The sequence below is a fragment of the Colletes gigas genome, unplaced genomic scaffold, assembly GCF_013123115.1.
Source record: "Colletes gigas isolate AHSC1104 unplaced genomic scaffold, ASM1312311v1 Colletes_gigas_Sc00006, whole genome shotgun sequence".
Lineage (NCBI taxonomy): Eukaryota > Metazoa > Arthropoda > Insecta > Hymenoptera > Colletidae > Colletes > Colletes gigas.
In genome coordinates this window covers 5,552,454-5,574,220 of record NW_025106635.1, presented here as the reverse complement: position 1 = coordinate 5,574,220, position 21,767 = coordinate 5,552,454, and the positions used below count along the sequence as shown (strand labels likewise).

The 21,767-nt window shown below is 46.8% G+C and overlaps 1 protein-coding gene across 1 annotated transcript in view; it reads right to left on the bottom strand.

Moving 5' to 3' along the window:
• Positions 1–21,767, bottom strand: part of LOC122395814 (ankyrin repeat domain-containing protein 50) — a 126,977-nt gene that overhangs the window by 19,073 nt on the left and 86,137 nt on the right. The window contains exon 6 of the mRNA XM_043393692.1: positions 4,076–4,241. The gene's annotated coding sequence lies outside the window, so the exon portion shown is untranslated. The remainder of the gene's footprint in view (positions 1–4,075; positions 4,242–21,767) is intronic.

Sequence of the window (21,767 nt, the reverse complement as noted above, 5' to 3'; positions counted from 1 at the left end):
CGACTTTTTCGTTCTCGCGAAAAAGGAAAGCCTTCGAGCGCAACGATTGGAACCGTCACCTTGATTGCCACCGTGCAATTTCCCCGGTTTCGTGGGCGTTCCCGGCGATCGGCGGCATGCTAATTAGATTGCTATTAGTTACCTCCTCCGCGGTCGCGTTTTTGCTTTCATTCCGCGTCGTGTCGTGCGTGGACGTCAACCCCCTTGGCCATAAATTTGTTTATCGCGTGGAGGCGCAACCCCATTCGTTTTTATCCCGCAGGGGTGGCGTTTAACGGGCTTATTACCGTAACAACGACTTTGCGCTTTTTAACGCGAAGTTTCGTTAATTTCCTGCTTAACGGGACAGTCGTTGTTCTACGGAGAATTTGGTCCAAGTAAACAATATCGATCTGTACGAGGTTTTTATAATTTATCACGCAACAAATATTTTTTTCGCGTCGACGAAATTGTTTACGCTCTTCCCTCGTAAATAATTTTACGATGCAGCGTCGTTCACCGGTGACCACCATGCAAATGCCACGGTCTTGAGGATAAATTAAACTTTCGTTGCGGCAATTATACGTGAGAAAACTGGCTACGCGTGAAATTTACGGCGAAACGGGCTAATAATCCGAGCAGAAACAATGCTGAGAAGGAAAGCTGTGCGTTCTGTGAGAAGAGACCGTTCCACTTACGAAATGTGGTCCGCCGTAGAAATCGAGTGAAACGATCACTCCAAAAATTAACAAACAATCCGTTCATCGATTAAAAAAAAAAAGTTATTATATAAAGTTTCGACGATTCCTCGATTGTCCTTTTGATCGATAGCGATTCCCCTTTGTTGCATTCGATAACGGTTGGAAAAGTAACAAAAGTCCGCGTCGGTGGGGGCCATCAACACCTATGAACTCTCGCGGAGTTCCTCGCTAATAATTCACAAGTGGCAGGGAAACGACGAAATAGATTTATCACGTTCGCGGGCGGATCGGATTCAACCAAGGGCGCTTTATCATTTATTATTGGAAATTCTGTCGGCCGTGACGGCGTCCCCCGTCGAAAGGAATAGCACCGGGCACTTTATTCAGGAAGTTGACTCGCATTAAAGCCGAAACTCCGGGCCCGGTTCTTTATTAAAGCAATCTTTACGCGATATCTCCCGGCTTCTCCCTCCCCCGAAGTCGTGGAATCGCTTATTGAAATTTTCCCGGGGAATTTCAGCGACGTCGACGACGCCCCGTGTCTCCGTTCGATTTTCATTTCCCCGCTTCTCTTCTTCCTCGATTTTCGTTCCCGTTACGTCAACAAGCGGCTCAAAACGCGGAACGATTACGTCAGTCAATTATCCGGCCGTCGAGCGTGGCGTGACTTAATGAGACGTCATTCGTGTAATTGCCCAAGTTGCGTGATAACGACCGAACGAAATCGCAAGGAATTTAGACCGAGACCGATGCCGGGCGCTCTTGGATTTTTGCACAGCACCGGGCTGATTAATTGCCAATTATTTCGCTAATTGCAGCGATTTCTATCCCGTCCCGGTGTATTTCTCCTGTTTTGCACGCAGCCAATCCGAGCACGTTGGGAGAAAACCGCCTCCCGCCCTATCCACGTTTACCGGCTAAAGTTGAGAAACTTTACATTTGCACCGAGTCATCGGTAGCAATTGATTCCAAAGGATAATATTTACCCTCTTGCGCTCGAGAGGCGACTATCGGTCGCCATTGGGTTTTATGCAGCGACTCGAATGGCGTCTGAGAAGCGACGATCTTTGTTTACGTTAGATTTCGTTGAACCTCGAAGCGTACGCAACTTCGGCCAATAAATAAGTTTTTTCAGCTTTTTATGGATCGTTCTACGAACCGTGAAATGATTTGTTGGCTTTAATTCGGCCGCGATAACGATCCTGACACGCGTCTCTTAGTTTAGATTCCACGATCGTGGCAGAAGTATTACCGTTTCGTAAGTCTCGAAGCCCTAGAAAAATGGATTTCAATAATGGAATCAGCCCGAGCGAAAATTAATTAGATTTTACACGGTTACGAGACAAGGTCAATTGTATACATGAAGCTTAGCGACATAATAATAGTAGAAATTGATAGTGGTATGGCGCATGATTACGAGAGCAGAGAGTAGTTCAGAGTGGAACTTACAATTTATATATCGTTATGAGATACACCGAATTATACGAGTAAAATTAAAAAGACACAGTTCTCACGATTTCGTTTGTGCAACAGCGTAAATAATTCATTAGACACTAATAAACGTGTGCGCTATGTTAAGAAATCTAAAAGTATGCAACCATGTAACTCGTTTCTTAACTTTTGTCCATAAGCGTACGCAGCTTACTTAACGGTTGTATCTACACTTTCCTCCGACCCATTTCAAACCACAAATGGATCCAACGAAGAGAGTACCTTGAATTGGGAAAATTGAAGATACGGTCGGAGGAAATCAAGAGGTTTGTCAAGATTTCGCAGAGAGGAATTGGTAAATGGAAGAAGGCAGATACTTTCGAGGGTTAACTTCGTTTCTCTTTCTTCCTCTATTAACGGATGGTTATAACATTTGTACTTTGTGACTCAGAGTGACTTTACCCATCTCTCATACAACGTTAACAACCAAATATCCATTCGTATATTCGGGATAACATCACATAATCTGATAAAGATACATTCTTTGATGCATCAATTTCACGCTGTACGATCTTAAATAAATTAATTAAAAAAAGAAGTGCCCGGGAAAATGTTGTCAAGGAGCAGGGAAAGTATCGACGAGCTGTCCCCTCGTTTCTATCTGCTCGAAGGTGGAGGAGTGACCAATTGTGGAGAGTTAATTTCCGTTCAAGGCCACTACCCCAACCATGAGGGCTATCCCCGTTGCTCTGGGTCTCGAATCTTCCCACAGGCATGCAGGAAAACGCCCAGCTTAGTTTAGATCAACTCGAAACAGCTCGAAGGAACTTTGCGCTTCATTAAAATTGCGTATCGCGTTACGCGTTTGCAAACTCAGCCGGGATGATTTAACCTTTTCCGAAATTACACGCTCTTCCTCTTCCCGTAGCTTATTTTAAAATTGATTGCTCTTTAGCAACATTGCTACTTTTTTCTCTAACGTGTACCAAATACGTGGAACCACAGTTTTCCAGGGTGGCTCTATCATTTTGGGGCGCAGCTTATACTTCACTCATGCCTCGTAATCTCGTTAAAAGTATCGAGAAAGTTGGGAATTTCGGGCGGCCCGTAATTCGACGGCCGCCGAAAACTTTGCCGGAACCAATAGCCCGGAGTATCGAGAAAAATTCTTTGCTACCGGCAAGAAACGTCGTCGCCAACTTGTCGTTATCATTCCCGGATAACAGCCGCCGGCAAGGGGTGCAGAAGTTGCCATCATCCGTCAAAGTCAGGGACACCGAACGACCAGGGGTATCGACCAGACCGAAGAAACCGCGATGCATTCTCATCGACGAGGATTCGCGGGTGCCTCTAGTGGGGGTAAGACACCACCCTCCGACAAGTTCGTGGCTCGTCCTTGCGAAATTAATTAACAAAGCGCGGGGCAGACACAAAGTCAGCGTCGCTGCAAGCCGATAGGTCATGCACGTGTCACCAGGCTGAATCGTTAATCTGCGGCGACATGCGCCTGATGCCTCTGTATAGGAAATAGCGGTCTTCGAGGGTGCTCGTGTTCGGGGATGCAATTCGATAGAGCAGGGGCCGACGAACTTTTAAACTCAGCGTTCCTCCCTCTCCGCCATTCTGCAAATCCTGAGGCTTCGTTTTCGAGATACGAGCAATTAAGATAAGATAGTTTATCTAGAGTTTGTATAGTTCTGCGTCTTGTTGCCGGGGTAAGAATTTAGTTATGGATCGAGAGACTAGCGAACCCTTGCTGCAGAGGAAACCGGAAGTAGGGGGAAACATTCTGATGGTCGATCACCCCAGACGGTTTCTCTGCTTTCGCCCCCGTCTTCTCTGGGTTAGACGGCACACCGCGGAAATGAAGCAAATGAAAATCGGAACGCGAAAACAAACAGAACCCATCGCGCCGCGGGGATCGACCGGGCGTTTTAACGCGCAGAAATTTTGCTGGTTTTTACCTTTGCCGCTCCGAGCCGCAATGCCCGTGTGCCAAGAAGGAGCAACCCAGCGGTTCGATTTTCTCGACGATGCAGTCGATACGATAAGCGTATTTCTGTCTGGGTGGGTGTTCTTCTTTTTATCCCCCGTGGTTTTGCGTATTCCCCTCGCTTTGCGTCAGGCGGTCTGGAATAGAGAAAATACTCGATGTTAATTAAAACATCGAAACATACGGCTCGGTACCCTGAGCGAATATTTCGTTCTTTTTATTCGCGTCGAGGTTTTCAACGGAATCGCACAAAGTTGCAGCGAAAACTATCGCGCGGGATGTTAAAGCTTTGAAACGAATCGCAAACGCCAATGATTACTTCGTTTCCACGGATTTTAGCCAGAAGCGAGGTTCGATGGTTCATTTTCATATCGCGGGTGGAAAAATCATCGTTCACGTCCGTCTCGCCCGTCCAGGCTTTCTTTGAGAGTCCCAGACCGCAGGGAGCTCTGCGAAAACAAAGTAAATGAAATCGAAAATCCGTATGGAGGCTGCACGTGCATCTGCAATGCGGCCTCGAGCTTGGCAAGAGTCGAACCCCATCTGACCAAACGTTGCCTCCGTCTCCCTCGCACCCCCTTATTTCTGCTCTGTTCCCTCTTCGTCTCTGTCTCGCGAGAGAAAAAAAAAGATAATTATCGGTCGGATCCTGGGATAGCGGAGGAAATTGGTCGAATGGTATTCCCGACCCGCAATGAGGAGAAATTGATGTTCCTGCGTTGGAAACACTTCTGATTGTTACGGGAGAAATGCAATAAACTCGCGCGATACCCGGACAGGGATCCTTATTTAGACTTTCTTAGCAGTTTCTCTTAAGATTTACATATTTCTAACGCGAAACTATATTATTTCCCGTTCGAATGTTCCTCGAAACCGAGGGTATTCGAAAACGTTATCTCGTTGCGCGGCTGCCTTAAAAATGATCGAGTAATTTAATACTCGAGCCCGCGACACGGATTGCGATTTTTCAAAATCCCACTCCGTTCGATTTTTTCGCCAAGCCCCTTTGATATTTCCACTCTATAATTAATGTCGCTGGTTACGTACGACGACAGCTGCAAAGACACGCGTTCGTTTAGCTACAACTTAATACGCCGTTCCAGTCCTTTAAATTTCAAAAAGCAATGCCTCCGGCTCATGAATATTCGAGGAACACGCTGTAATCGAGCGATAAATCGCGAACAATCTGTACGTTTACCAATGTTAGAGCAGCGGCGCGGCGCAACCGCGCGAATACCTTTACCGGACACCTTCGATCAGGAGAGATTTCAGCGTGGGCGTTAAGCTGGATTTACATTTTGTATCGCGTTCCCACGTTGCGCGATTTCCATGGCACCGGGCATTGTCTTCTCGATTCTGCCGGCAAAATCGTTGTCCCGAATCGAGAGACCAACATAGGCTCGCGTTAAAATATAATCAACGACCATAAGTATATTCCTGCGATCGTTAGGTTTCGCTAATATTTCCGCGGCCACCAGTACGCATTAATAATCTCGCCATCGCGACTTTCACTAATATTTCCGTGACCACAAGCAGCGCCGACTTTTCCATTTCTGATCGAAAGCAACGCCGTGTCGCGTTTATTAATACTTTTCTTAAACTGCACTCGATAACGTGACTTACTTAAACAAACTGGGTATTCCAAAGATGCTGCACGTCCTTTACTATCGTTACATTTCAATGATTATATTTGTTGTTTGTTAAAAGAGAATTGGTCATATTTTCCTGTTCATTTAACGCATACCGTTCGCATAACTGTTATACCGAACTAACAAAGATTTAAAAAACTATTCTAATTATTTTTATTACAAAATATTTGAAGTGCTCGTTCGTTGGAATCGATTATTCCCGATACTCGATATTCCGTTACGATCCGGGTTCCCGTCGAGTTCCAGAAGCGGTGCAACGAATAAAATATATATCGTGTGTTCGAATACAAACTCGTTTCTAATTATTTCGCTCGCCAGAGCCACCGTTAGTTCCGACAATTTCTATTCAAATAAAGCAACTTTCCCATTCGAATCTCGGTCTGGAAATAAATTACAGCACCGTCTTCCTTATGTACAGTGGCGAAGCGCTAGAAAGTAAGAAGACAGGAATACGAGGCGAGAAGTAACGCGATTAATTAATATCTCAAAGCCGATGAGTCATGCGCGCTTGACTCAGTCAATGAAAGGCTTGTGCAATTGCAAATTAAGAGGTCGCTGGAGGAATTTGTTCGCAGCGGAGTCGTCTTATCTTGACGCGTATCCGCGAACAAACTCGGGCTACGTATCCGTCACGGAGAAAGAATTTTCGTAGGGGATCCTCTCGTTTATTCTTACGCGCGTGGATCACCTGAGATTCGCGCGTTCGCGCCCGGAGATTAATTTGAGAAATCTGGTGGCTGTTTTTCGCGGAGCGTGAATCACAGCAGGCGAATCGTATTCGCATAATTTACGACTGTTGCTCTTCGTTGAAAATGAAGCTAGCTGCGCGGCGAAGTGAGTCGGAGAAACGCGTGTACCGCTAGCCACGGTGTCGGTAAATCCTGAAATACGCGTCAAAGAAAACAGCGCTCGTGAAAATAAACGTGGGATTATCCGATGGAAAAAAACTGCCGGACGACCGGACCGTCCATCGAAACCAACGCTGAAACGATGGTATCCGTTTGTTTCGCGACAAATTGCTCTTCCATGGACCGGCGTTTCTCGGAAGAAGGAAAGACAAATGGGAAAGAAATTATTAGTTCTGGAGGTATTTTCGAAAAATGTCTTTAGTAAATATCTTGGGCGAATTTTATCGCGAATACTTTGAGCGGTTCCGCGTCAGTTTCGACTTTCGCGGGCAAAGGAGGATTCTGGGAGCAGCGTTTACCAGAGAACACGATGTCATAGTCGAAGATATATTGCCCGGAAGAATTCAAGGCTGCGGGGGTTTATTGCCTTAATATTAAACTTGGCCCTTTTATCTTCTTCCTACTCGTTCCTGCGAGCAGAAATAAGTAACCGGCAGTGGGTGGGGGCGCGGGAGGGCTAGAGAAAACTCGGTCTCGGAACGGTCGTGGAAATCTTTCCTTCTCCGAAAGCCACTTCAAAGATTTACAACTTACGCCGGCCTTCCGCGGAAGTATTACATCGGACTGCGCTTGGAAAATATTCGAGTTTATTCGAAAATTATGCGAAAAACTTTCGGCCTGGACAACCGGTGATGTATGCCCGCGTAAGCGATCGTTCGCACGGGGAATCTCTGTCATCCAGTATTAATGTAATTCGCCGTATAATTAAGACGGTATCGTGGCTCCATGGCGCGCACGCTATGCTACAAAGCTAATGAGTTATTCCTCTCATCATCGTCGAGGCGTGCCATGTGTGGTCTCCCTGCCTCTGTTAGAGAACTTCGTAAACACGGTTGTTATTACGGTGCAGAAGTTGCCGGAATACGCGACGGTGGCTACCAACTATTTTACGGATATTTAATATTACATTTTACGCTTTCAACGCGAGCCAAAAGGGAGAAGCCACACAGGGTAGAGAATATTCTTTTTAAGGCTGGCATTAATCCAGCCCTGGGCACGACGCGAGGAATTAACAAATTCCCAAGAACACCGCGTCGAAGCACGTTATGTCGTTGCATCGGGGCTCGCGTACAAACCGAAAATCAACGTGAATTGTTTGCAGATATCAACGGACCGGTTGTAGCTGATCCGCGGCTCGTGATCGATGCACGGTATTGACTATTGGCGCAACTGGTAACTAGCCAATTTGCTGCGTCGGTCAGACATCTGATTACCAACAGTAATTAGTGGTGGATTGGTGTATCTGTGTTGACTGTCGTTGGGCGTGCAAACTTTCTGACCGGTGACGCGTAAATACGACGCGATCGAAGTTTTAAACGCCGCTAATTTTCCTCCGATCTCTCGATCGTCGTACAAATAATAGCAAAAGATGTCTAGTTATTTGGAATTTTTCACCGGTCTATTCTTTTAAGCACGTCTCCTCGAGGTGACGTTTCATATAGATCTGTTCCCTGTAGCTGCACCAGAAATTCGTCTCCCAAAAGTACGACCTAGATTGCAAACAAAGAAAGGAATCAAGAGGAAAACCTGCTATATTAACTGATACCCCCGAGAAAATTTTGGTGTATGAAGAGCAGACAATGAGAGAAAGGGGAACGGAAGTATCTGTAAAAGGAAAGTTGGGAAAAGAAGCGAAAGAACGGTGTTTCACTGATTAAAGGAAGCGAAGCTAACGAAGAAGAATGCTTTTACATAATCCGAGAAGAGTGGCTACAGTTTATTAGATGTTGTAAACTCGTTTTATTTATCATCTTATTAATTTTCAGATTTTATTTTCGTATCGGGATTGGAAATTCATTATTTATGGGGCGCCGTCGGTTAAATGGCCAATTACTGTACCGTTTACTTTTATTTATTTTTGATCGCGAACGACCCGATGCCCACCGTCGAGTAGTAAAAACGTTGCCACGAATTAATTCGCTGTTAGAGTCGCTATTCGGGTATTTCACTGTTCTAACATATAATTGAAGTCGTTTCTCTTAATTAGAGGTTAACTGGCCTTGCGCGCAGCCAGGGTTGCCGTGCTTCTTGCGAATTATTCTCTCTTATACTTTTTCCACGTTGCCAACCGGAACGAATTGGTTTTTTACGATCCAGGTTGCCGTACCGTTTACGTTCGGCCGACTATCAGATCCGACTTGGATTTACGTTTTCGGCTTCACGGAGGCTTATCCTGACTCGTTTCGAGATTTACACGGAAACGACTTTGACCCTGCTCTTACGAAGAATACGTTTTCCCGTGTAACATTCATGTTTTCCTAATAAAAATCAAATATCTCAAGATCTTGATCGATTCTTCCTTCTTACGTTTTCTCAGGCTCAGGGCTCAGAAAGATTTTCTTAAAGTATTACATTGAAATGTGAATAATTAGGATAATTTTGAACACGCGTATGCGCAGTCAACGCCAATGTGGCGGGAGATTTTTTAACCTCTCTTGTTAGCCACCTCGCTAGATCGTGTTATACTAACTGGAATTGAGAAATAACGATCTCGACGGTTGTATGCAAATATCAGGAAATAAAGTACGTTTCGCAACCGGTTCGGGTGTGAAATGTACACGATACAAGAAAACCATTATCGTGTTTTCCAGAAACCAGACGAAACGCATTGCCAATCCGTGATATTAATAATGTCCATTACCGAATACGAAGCGGTTTGAATGGACAATTCGAGTGTGTAGACTATTGGTTAGGCTTATTAACAAAAGTTTAGGATCGTTCCTCGATTCCCAAGTCGAATATCTTTATAAATTTTCTACCGATTAATCGCGAAAATCAAAGCTTTTTCAGGCTCGTTGAAAGTCGAACGCGTTTGCATAAAAGCTTCCGCATTTTCGAACGCGCGACGGCACCATGCATATTTCCATTTGCGTTACACAGGGAAGCGTGCTCTCGCGCATACGTTATGCTCTCTTCTGTAATTTTCACATGGTATTACGCGGCGCGTCCAGAAATATGTTCTTAAAATAAATTCCGATGCGTTAATTAAGCGAAGCAGGATGCCTTGGAGGAAGACCAACGCCCAGGAACGATGTTTCCATCGAATTAAACGACAAAGTCCCTTCGTAATTGCCGCGCTATTACACCCGGATATAAATCGACGTTAGGTTAATAGGTACATGCGCGTCGAGCTGCGTCGCGACGCGCACGCTCGCCGATGCTTTTCACTGGAATTCTATTAAAACGAGACGAGGCTTCACAGATTTCGCGGTCAGATTGAATCTGCTGTTAGTCTTATCGCACCTAGTCCACCGTAACTAGTTTATTTCCTCCTATCGCCGTTTATCCGCTAGCTTATAATTAAAAAGAAATTGCGAATAAACATCTTGACACTACGAGTTCCACGTTTTCTATTTCCAGACTCGCAACTTCGTACGCGTTTACACAAATGGGCAGAATCGTTACGTACTCGACTCGCAACCAATCTCACGACGATCTGGGTTCTTCTGGCCTACGCATTCACACTCGTCGGACTTATATTCGAACGATTACAGACGCTGGTAAAAAGTAAGGCGCGAAAGCCTCGACACTCGGGTTTGAAAATTGTTTTCGTTGTCGGCACGTTGAATATCAAACGTTCCGAAGATGTTGCGTACGTTCGACACACAGGCTCTCGTCCTGTTCCTGCGAGCATTTCAATTAAATTTTACCGTACTAACACGAGGGGGGATTTTCAGATCTCGCTGGCAGATTACATCGCCGATTTCCCTTATCGCGCGGGGGCATTTTACTGGAGCACGATAATCTGTATGCATTTATCGATTAAACGTTCCCTTGGACCTACACTATCGCCGTGCTAAAATAGAGTGTCGCGATCGGCCGGTTGCCCACGGAATGCCGCCGGCGCGGCGATGCAAATAAGGCTACGCGGGATGCAATATGCAACAGTGCGATTATTTTCATTCGATGTCATTATCGATAATTCACAGTTTCGGTTTCATCCATCGGGTTCGTTTTCGTTCGAGCGACCGTCTTTCATCACTGGCCTCGTCGAGTAATTTCATGGAAGAAAGGGTGGCATTTTTGCACCCCAGTTCTCGAGTCCCAAACCCCTTGACAGGCTTTGCAGATCGTGTTCACCTTCTTGCAAATAAAATTCACTCTTTGCAAACGAAGTAGAAGTTCGATGTCGATTGGAAAAAGATCGTACGATCCTAGGATTTCGTTAATTTTCATTTCCCGCAAACGGTTCGTTCCGTAATTCAGTTTCGCGACCCGATACCGCTCGTTTCACTAATAACGCGGAATTAATGCATCGTTTGCCATATAGCGCATGAAATAATGCGTATTAAATAACCCTGAACAAATTAAACACCAGCGACAGATCGTTAATTCGGCAATGCCCGAGCATCGAATAATTTCCCTGGCACTTATAATTACCGGCCTGCTGTTGGCCGGTTTAACGATGCTTTATTTTAAGCGGCCGTCGATAAATTAATAATTAATAGATAAACACCGTCATCCAGCGATTATATTCTATCTCCTGTTCGGCACGGTCCGCTGATATAACAGATTGTCGATCTTGTCGCGCGAAAGTGAAAAATTATCGGGTCCTCATCGCGGTACTATGTGTTTTCCCAAGCTACTTATTAGTTTTTTTAATATCCTCCATGCCTGAAGGCACTAAACTGTGATAAAAGCCTTTGGAGCAAGGTGGAAGCCCTGGGAAAATCCAGATGCAACTTGAATAGGGGATGATTAAGACAGAAAGATAAATGGTGATTCAAGAAAGAAAGGGGTCTCTGACATCCAAAGAATATCATCTTGCCATCAAGAAAGAATGCCTTCTTCCTCGGTTTACAATTATCCTTGTGTTCTCCAACATGGCGTCTTCCTTCTTCCCGCGGCCTTCCTTTATCTTGAAGACATTCTGCGACGTTTCCAAGCCATGGTTAAAAGTTCGACGTCGGTACGTGTCCCGAAATAATCGTGTAAGCGAGCGCTGGGCCGAGTCCATCGACTGAATTGCCGATCCGGTCACGTGCAACTCGCTCGAATGCTTAACGATTGTCGTCCACGCTGCCACACCGCATTCGCAATGCACACTGACCACTGCTCTTTTCGCCAGCCCCACACACCTCCGCGCTTTTGCTAATGGTCACGTTTCTGCCCCCTGCACTTTGTTTTCCTGATTATTTCGTCCGGCCCATTCACCGCAATTTGTGCGTTTCGTCCTACTACCGATTACAATAATCACTGTTCGGTTCGCGATGCTCTCGCGAATGGCCGAAACTTTGTCCAGATTAAAAGCAAGCTCGTTGAATTCGATCGAATCGCGCCACGGTACGGTAGAGCCTCGATTAACCGTGGATTGGATCAACAGTGGTCTCGATTATCCAGAGACAGGCTAATATAGCCTAGCAGAAGTAGAAGAGTCATCGAACCGAAGGGGTTGAAGAACCAAAGATTCGGATCCCACGATGGATAAATGAAATACACCATTTATTTGGGATTCTTTAAGCGGTCAACTACTGGTACCTTTGCCTTATGTCCAATTTCGAGATTCCTCGGACGCATTCCGTTCGTCCCGAAGAAAAATCGATGGGTGCTTCCATAGAGGTCGACGAGGCGACACGCGTCTGGCGGACCGTTCGCTGGAATTTCTTTGTCTTTTTCCGTTTCGGGTGAGCTAATATTGAAATTCCCGTGTTTCGTGGGTATTCGCAAAGGCGACGCGAGCCATCGCGGTGACGGTTCTTCTCGTCGGGATTTTTCCGTCTCCCGATCCGCGAGAGAGAGTAAGAGAGTGAGAGCCTCGCAATTAGCTGGCCAGGCGGCCCGACTAATTGATTCGTCGGCCGCTAATCTTCGCGGAGACGGCTCCTCTGAAAGCTCGGCCGGGGCCCGCAAGACTTTAATCATTCCTTGCTCTCCCCAACTTCCGACAATTTCCAACCGCCTCGGGGCCACGCCGCCCGCGATATTAACTTAAAACGAGGGACTTCCGTTTAGCGCACGGAGTTCGTAGTGGGGAGAGGGTGGGTGGTGGTTGGGGATTAGTACGCTGGCCACAATTTTGGTAATTAATATTCACGCGACGGGGCGAAACCTCCCCCTCCGCCTTCATCGTTCCGTTCCTGCCACAGACGCGTTTATTAGTCCGAGAAGAAACGGGGCTGCCTCGGTCCTAATTTATTCTTTTCCGCGATTCCGTTCAAGTGCTATTGTGGGAAACGGAATTTCTCGCGTCAAGGTTAACTCGACGCTCCTCCACTTGTCGCGACGCCGTTCGACAGCGTCTCTCAACCAGCGTCGCGAGGGAACATTTTCCATAGATGTATTCCAGCAGGATACGTTGACAAACCTTCTTCTTTAGTTCTTCTTGGAAATATTCTAACGAACACCACTTCAAATTCTCTATAAAGACACAAATAAAATACTGTTTTCTGTTCTATAAACACTGGATACCGTCGACAGCCTCGAACAGGCCTCAACGCGAAAACACACGATACTCCATTTTCGGACCACCGATTTTGCAACGCTCGCAGGTGTTTTAATTACTCGTCTTTGACTGACACAAACGATAAACTACCAATTAATCGAAGCCGAACAAGAAACGTCGCTTGTAAACGCGTTACACTGTACACGGTGATCATTCTTGATCGCGTACCGCGCGGAGGACTTTATGCGGCCCTTAAACGGCTCCGATTGAAAATAATTAATTAGGTTTGGCATGCGACGCCTTGATTGAGCAGAGCGTATCACCCGACACGGGTAATCGGGTATCTTGCCCGGCATTCCGTGCCCTTGAATGGCACGATAATTTATTCGGTGCCATTAGCTTTGCTCCTTCGGCGCTGCCAGTTCGTAAATGAGCTTTCACATTAAAATAACTTCCCCGTAGTCTCTTACCCCCGACGGTCCCCCTTTTTATAGCCCGGGCTTGCCAGAAAAGCGACTCCGGGGTGCTCTCTATTTTAGGACCGGCCGCGTACCCGGCCGTGGCCGCCATCAATTTTTACGATCAGTCTGAAAACTTTAGAAACTTCTCCGAGCCGAAGATTCGCATGAATTTTCAATCGTTATCTGTATGTAACAGTCCGTCGACGAAGGTGGGTCAATTTTTCACGCGGCGTCGAAAGCGTCGAACAATTACGATCGGAGAGGATCGTCGTTGAAATTTAAAACGTATTCTTAAAATAGCTCGACTTAAAATATCAGACTTTCAAGATGCCCCGGAAATAGAATAAACCTTGGTGTTACGAATACAGAGGTCCCGGGAACTCTTCCTTCTCCAGATATAAACACTTGATTCGGAGATGAGTATCTTAGAAATGCTTAAAACTTCCTTTCTGGCGTATTACGAACGTTGTTTACACGCGGAAAGGAAAGGCTACTCGATATTAGGGTAAGCCACCCTTGTAACAGTGCCTCGAAACGTTAGGGTGGCCGTAGTTCTATTTCGAGACGAACAGAAAGTGTTTACATCTCGAAAAGGAAGAGTTCCTTATGGTTGAAATTAAATTTAAGGCGCAGGTAATTAAGGGTAGTTGTAAGATACGGGAATCTCTCCCATGCGTGTTATCATTTTGTTCTACGCCGTATTTTCGACTAAATAGCGATACTTTCCCGGCAATTCCATTAAGCGGGCACTAAGTTGAAGCCATCCCCGCGACGCGCCTGCACGCAGACACTAATTACCAATTATTCTGCAAGTCAATGAACGGGAGCAACGTAAGGGCAAGGTAAATCTAGCGACTGGAACACGGCTCCTCGAAGGTGCTCCGGCCACCTTCGCTAAACGCCCTCGCTGTTAATGTACGAATCCACTTAGGCGCGCCCCGCCGCGTCTGATTAGATTAATTTTAAGGCTCGCGGCTGCCGTCTGCACTTGTTCCTTCCGACGCGTACGATCCCGACGTATGGTCGCGATTCTGATATTTCTGATGGGGAAAAAGGCGCATCTCCGATTGGTTTTAGAAAGCTGAGGATGCGTATGTTATTTAACGATGGCGACTGTGCTCCAAGCTCGACTCATGAATATAATTTAAACGTGATCGAAAGAACCCGATACTTATCGGCGTGCAGAAAAATCGCTGAACGCACGATCGGTGTTTAATATATCGAAGAAACGGCGCGTCGTCGCGATAAGAAACGGTCGACGCGGCGCGTATCACGTTTCAAAAATTGATTCCGCCGTGGAATAGAAGCACGGCAGCTGGTCCCGCGCGAATTACAATAGCGATTCCCGAATGGCGCGTAGTCCTTATAACCGGCGCCAATTTTCCTAAGAAACCCGGCGTGGCCGGTGTTCACGGTAAATGGTAAATGGCGGACACGTGGGCTGACTCGTGGAACACGAACGTGCCACGTAACGACAAGATTTCGACGCCCACGACGCCTGGTTCGGATTAAAACTGTGCCCCTAATGCTATTCGACGGTGTACCGAACCTGCCAGCCACCGGTTCGCAGGTACCACTCATCTATCAGCACTGGTTCTGTTGGCTCAGCGAAACCGTACCGTTTCTTTATTCCCCTCTTTTTCCGTCGCAGCGCGTTCAATTCGAGACGGAAATTCGCCCATACGCCTCTCGTTCGCAGCAATGGGTTTAAACGTATCTCGAGCTTTATCGATAATGCCAATATTATTCTAACGGAAGGTTCCCTTCCACCTTCATATTTATCAGTAACGACGAATTCTGGGATCGCGAAATTGCGGAACGCTGTTACCACGTTGGCTGCGACTAAAGGATTAAGCGAGTATATCCTAAATGAGGGCATTTGAATGCCTCCTGTACCCTGGCAGACATTTCGTACCCGAGTAAGTCTAAAATAATATCGACTTAATTGCACCATTAACGGAATAGTGCTAATTATGCAATAATGACATCCACTGAGAGCGAAAATTATAGTCAATGGGCAAGGTTCAGCAATGAATTACTAGTTAATCATTCTTGGTATGTCCCCTACAGCAAAAGGCACGAATAGAACTGTGTTACGTGGTTCATTTTCTACATAAAAATAATGTAGTAATATTTAGAAAAGTAGATAGATTTGCGAGAACGCGTGGGAGTTGAATTGTTAAATTAATATTTAATAAATATAATAAATGCAAAGGTTCCTTGGTCCACGTAGGACGTCGTATCGATCTGGTCGATCTAGTCGAGGGACACAGGTAACTTTCTGTCTGGCTGGTAATAATCGCCGGTAGTATGTCTATTTCCATGGTAATTCTCGTCCCCGGCGCGATAACGTTGGATACACTTGCCTGGAAGTCCTGTGGATATTACGCGTACGAATTACATTTCAGATATATCTCTGCGCTCCATTGCGTCCGCCGTCAGGTGAACGGACCACGAGTCCCTGAATTAATTGGTCCGTGAACGCGACGCAATCCATTTGAGCGCCAGAATATTTTGACTCGAATTTATCTAAGTACTCGAACGCCCTTAGTCGAAAATCCGTGCAACCCTCCTCGATATTTCCGGTGCTACCGAGTACAGTACTACCTCGCCTCTTGCTTCGAATCGCGTTAGGGATACTTGCAATTGAAGCTCCCTCGGCTTGAGAATTCGCTATAATTCTGTCGAGTATCTTGCTCGGATTTCAATCCAGAACTATCAACTATACGACTCGAATTTCACGGCGGTTGACTCGTCCCGAAACAAACGCCCGCATTCAAGTCACTGAAAGCGATAGAGAATTTCACGGAACATATTCAAACGGTATTTCGCATAATTTACGGCTGCCACGATCTTTTCCAACCTACTACACTTTCGTACGATTATACCCAGCAGCTTTTCACCTACTGTGTTGTAATGTTCACCTAGTGTGGCTTCATTTGCGGTCGTTCCGATTGCGGTTGCAGAGAAATCGGTTTCATTTGCGGTTCCCAGGTCGAAGATGCAGAACGCGGAGCGCATAGTACCGGCTCGCGATTATTTCATTTGCGGTCGTACTTTCCTTCGTACTTCTCCGATACAAATCGAACCTTTTATACGCGCTATATAGCGCCGGATGATATTAATCGACCTTAGGTGGAGGCCAGAATCATCGACATCATCCGTGGCCAAGAAGTCGCGACGAGGTGTCTACCGAAAGTTCGAAAGTGCTCATCACGGAGTGCTTCGATATTAAAATTCGCCGCTCGAGGAGTTCGCGAGGAGCGTTCTTTAATTTCGCACCAAGAAAAGAGGGGGGGAAAAAGGGAAACCTAGCCCTGCTTGGCTCTTCAGCTTACAGGAAATGTTTCCAGAGAGGAGTTGGTTCGCCCAAGGATACGCCAAACTAGCAACCCTCGCAGCATTATATTTTTAACACGAAAGAATGATACCATTTTTATTAGATTTTAATAATTTCCCCACGTTCGCGGTCAAATTTAGCATACACGGATACGAAAGTGTTAACTTCTCGGCAAAATGCACCTTCTATCCAGTCGCTGTGCGACGCTGCTCGAATTAGTATCCCATTCTGCGTCGTTTGAACGCGACACAGATGGAAATGGTGTCTCCTGGCGTCCCAGAGAATAAACAGTCGCTGTATGCGCGAGCACTTTATGGACCGAATGCTAGAACACGGGACGTCATGAATTGCAAACGTTCTTGCAGTATGCCTTCCAAATTACACGGGGTTCGTTCGACGCTCGACGTTCTGGAGCACGCGACGTAAAATGGCGACTATAATCCTTTTCAATTTTTCGGTGTAACGCCACCGTAACTCTTCCGGTTGATACCTCGACACTTTGCACCTCGTCTCTTTGTAAACGTCTATTTTTACGCGCATCGTCCAAAATTCTGAAACGTTCCAGGCGAGATGTCGTAACGTGGCAAATCCCAGCGTGTTTCGATCGGTCATTTATTTCCCTTCCAGACTTCCGGGCCCTTTGAAATTCTGCAGTAGGAATAGAAGACCGAGTCCCTTCCTCCAGGGGATTCCCTCCCATGGTTGTCGTAACTCTTGGTCGCTCGGAGGCTGCTGGGAACCGCCTTGGCCGTGGACCAATATGTATCACGAGGCGGCTTCTATGCGGGACAACGTTGTAATTCACCGCGACTCGTGTTTCATCGCGGCTGTGGTGGTAGGGTGTTCACCTACAAAGTGGCCGAGGTATATCCTAGGCGGAGGACGCACTTCCTATTCGCCGTAACCCTCTGCGAGCTGTAAAATAGTACGGTAATTCCGGTCCCGGGGCCGGATTAAATCAGAAGGCAAGAAGCAAGTCGTGTACAGCGCGGCCGCGATAGGCCAACGGACGTGTGCCCGGCGCACCTGTGATATTTAAAACGATAAAATGGCCGCCGCGAGATAAAAAATTCAATTACACCGCAAGATCAAAGGGAAATAGCCGTGCTGGTTTTGCGTGCGAGCATCCTTCCCGTGTCTATAGCGCTTAATTAAGGGAACGATGATGAGCGAGGAACTAGACAGAAAGAGATATGGCGTACGTCGGTCCGTTACTCGCGCGGATGCACTTTGTATCGGGGTATAACGTTGTTGCCTTTACGACGACCGAGTATGCGTCTTGTTCGCCGTAAATAGTTTCGTGCTTTTTTACCGGGGTCCCGATGGATGCACCGAGCACGCTTCGAGCAACGGGAATTTCATATTTGTGTCAAGTGCCGATCAATACCTTCGGGTCGTGCTGTTGTGTGCTCGTACTAACAACTGGATGGTGCTTTTAGTATAGAGTTTTCTAATACGAGCCATGGAATTTTCAATTCTCATATTTTTTATTCGCTTGTTAGAGTCTAATGCCAATGATCGTAAATACTTGATACGTACAAAGTGACGCTCTTATAATTTTGCGATACTTTTTATGTCACGTTTGCCCTGCCTGTGCAGTGTACGAAAAAGTTGAGAAACGGGTGGATGGGAAGGCTTCGATGGAAGGAAAATGACGAAAATGGGGAGAAGAGGAAAGAGCAGGAAGACACACGAGACCACCCCCGAAGGTGTGTCGTTAACCGCGCGAAGAGCAGCTTAATCTGACCACAGCCTGTTTCATTAGCGGTCGCGTCGTTGTTAATCCCGAACTGGAGAGAGCTTGGAAGTTGAAACAGACAGCGGCAGTTTCGGGATGCCGGCAGAAGGAAGGGAAGAGGTTCCCGTGGCATAGGACAGACGGTATCGCAGCTCACCGGGGAACAAAGCTTCCTCTATATCAGTTTGTGTTACCTGAGATGAAATTGCTTTGGTCGTCCCCGGTGCGGCTAACCGAACAACCCGGATAAAACGAGAAAATAAATTTCTCCCGTCCAAGTTTGGAAAGTTCGCCTCTACATTTCGCGCTACTTATTCCGCGCTATTTATAACCGCTGTATGAACACCGGAATCGCGTTTGCTGGAATCTCATTCGCTTCTGACGTTCCACCAACTTCGCAATACCGCTCCTGACCAAAGAATTTACTATCCGGTCGTTGCACACGAAACAGCATCCGCGGGCAACTATTTAAATCGTTACAATTTTGTTCGACTTCATTAACGGAGAGTAGTCGTCCATTCAAACAGACATATTTCTTTGATATCCGACACATAAGACACGGTGCCTCGACGCGTTTTTGCTACACTCTCCGTTTCTCCGGCGTATAGTTGTACGTCGGTGTTAGTTCGAAAGCGAACCAAAAAGCAATTTTCTTGCCCGTCGTGATTCCCGGTCGTGGTCAGAGACACCTGGACTTCTGACCAACTGGGTATTTCACCTAACTCGTGCGGTGACGAACGAGGCCAGAGTCCGCGAGACTGGGCAGAGTTTCAAATTCTTACCACCGTTCCACCGGCGAAATTTAAGTCAAGGAAACGGGTCGAGAGTTTGTAACAGATGTGCCGTTTACTTCGGACTTTCGGGGGTTCCCCTAGGTGTGGTTCGCGAGAATCGTCGTGACTCTTATGCCGGTTCTTTCCTACGGTCCAAAAATAGGTCCACCGTAAGAAGTACCAAACAGATGGAGTTCGCGGTGGATCTATCGTTTCGTGGCCTTCTACAGGACGCAACAGAACACGTGGTTATTATTTCGGAAACTATAAACCCTGATCGAAACTCACGGCCATTACCCTTTTCATCGGGAAACCCTCACGAACCCTTTTCATTGCTTTTATATCCTATGTCTAGGTAAGTACCCAGCGTTACAAAACATCCTATAAACTATGAGCAGAAACGTTGCAAACTTCCGGCGGACCAAACACACCACGGAAAAGTTATCGTCCGGCATTTGTCTCTCGCGTTGGGTTCCAGGCGTCAGTCCGGTCATTGCTTTCTCCGTAATTGAGAATACCAAAGTTATTAAACTGCCTCAAAGGCTGAAAGAGCTTTCCGCGGTCCTATTTCACCGTGTCCCGCGACTGATTGTCTCTTATACGACAGACAAACGTGAATTTATCGCCCCAGTTTCGCCCGGAGTTGGATTTGCGGTCCTTCGCACCTATATTATCAGGGCAGCCGGTCGATCTTTAGCCGCGCACCTCGCGGAAATTTATCGTGTCGCCTACGCGACAGTTGGATTTGTGGGTTTCGAGCGAAACGGTTAGCTTCGCCTCGTTTTCTCGTTCGGCGACGCTCAGACCGAGTGGCGACCGATCGTCATGGCCGACGTAATTCCGCTCGAAGACTGATAAGCGTCGGAGAACGAACTGCAAACTGTCCAGACAATTTCTAGTCCGATAAAAGCGTAACGAGGAATCGCAAAATTTGACCTTTTGAAATTAGAGAAAATTTATCGAAGAGAATCGATTCCTCTGGAGGGGTGCAGTGGAATTCCAAGTAATCGATCGAAACCCTTGCGACGCAACAGCCTCGATCGATTTTCCAGTTATCTTGTAACCGTATCCGATAAAGAAAATTTTCGCCGGGGGTTGATCGAAACGTTCGAAACGTCGTCGTTCCGTTTCCCCAAGCGACACCAACGAGTACGTCCGCCGGGCGTCTGTGAAAGGCATGGAGAAGGACGTCTTCGGCGAGTGCTCGAAGTTCGAAACTGTGCCGATTCCTGAGAGCATTCATTCGGTCTGCCACGTGTCAGGCTTCGGACAGCTCGAGGATGGGGGCGGCATTATGCAAGCGGCAGCGCCAGCGGGAAAGTAGCTGTGCATCGTGCATGCACACGTACAAACGCTCGATACATCGGCAGATGCCGTAGCGTCCGACCCATTTTCCAACAATGCTCGACCCGTTTATTATTAGATGCGGAGACTGAGATACAGCCTGTCGACCGACCCAGCCACCGGAATAAAGACGACACGAGAACCATTCGTATCGCGTTCAACGCTCCTCCGCCGCGGATAGACGCAGATGCAGCGGATCGCATTCTGCCTGCCTGACTGCCTGATTTCAATGATTCAGGAACCGCTTCCGTTGCAAGCCTGGCGCCGTGCACGACCGACCGTGCACGGGACCGGACTCCTAGCTGTTCATTTTCCGATTCGATTCGCGATTAGAACGTGCCTCGAGTTTCTAGCCACTGTGCGAGATACGCTTCTCTTTAAACGGACTAACGTCGGACGAGAACCGAGAGAGTATCGTCGCCGTAAAACTTGGAAACGCTTTCTCGGGAACTTCGGCAGCTTCGTTCGGACGTGCACTCTATTAATTTCGTTGGAGTACCAAGCATATCATCATCTTGTAACGGTAAGTTCTCAATGATCTTTTAAACAATTATCGATGAATTCATACGGTAATAATCAGAGAAACTAGTCACCGTTATAGAACGATGCTTCCTGATCGATACATGCCTCAGAACCGTGCACCAGTGTTTGCCCACTTCAGTTTCCATTCGCTTCTTCCTGTCTTTCGATTCATAGAGGAGCAGCGACATGCAAACCATTTCCGACTGTTCTAATCCTTCGATTCAATACGAGGTCTGTGTTCCATTCAGCGACGAACAGAGGTCTACAGGATGTTTTCTACCCCGGTAACCCTTTGAACGCATCACGGATTCGCCTGGCAAGGTTGTTTACGATGCACGTGGAACGGTCGCGAATTCGTTCGTAAAATCGGTTAAGCACCATCCGTCGTGCATCCGCGAACGGTGCAACGGGGGAACTGCATAGGCGGATTCTGGAGGACGTGTTTACCAAAGACGGACGCGGAAGACGCGGGGGCGTAAGCCGTCGGCAAACACGTTCTTTCGACGGGAAAGTATGTCATAAGCGAAATTCCGTTTGAGTTTGTTA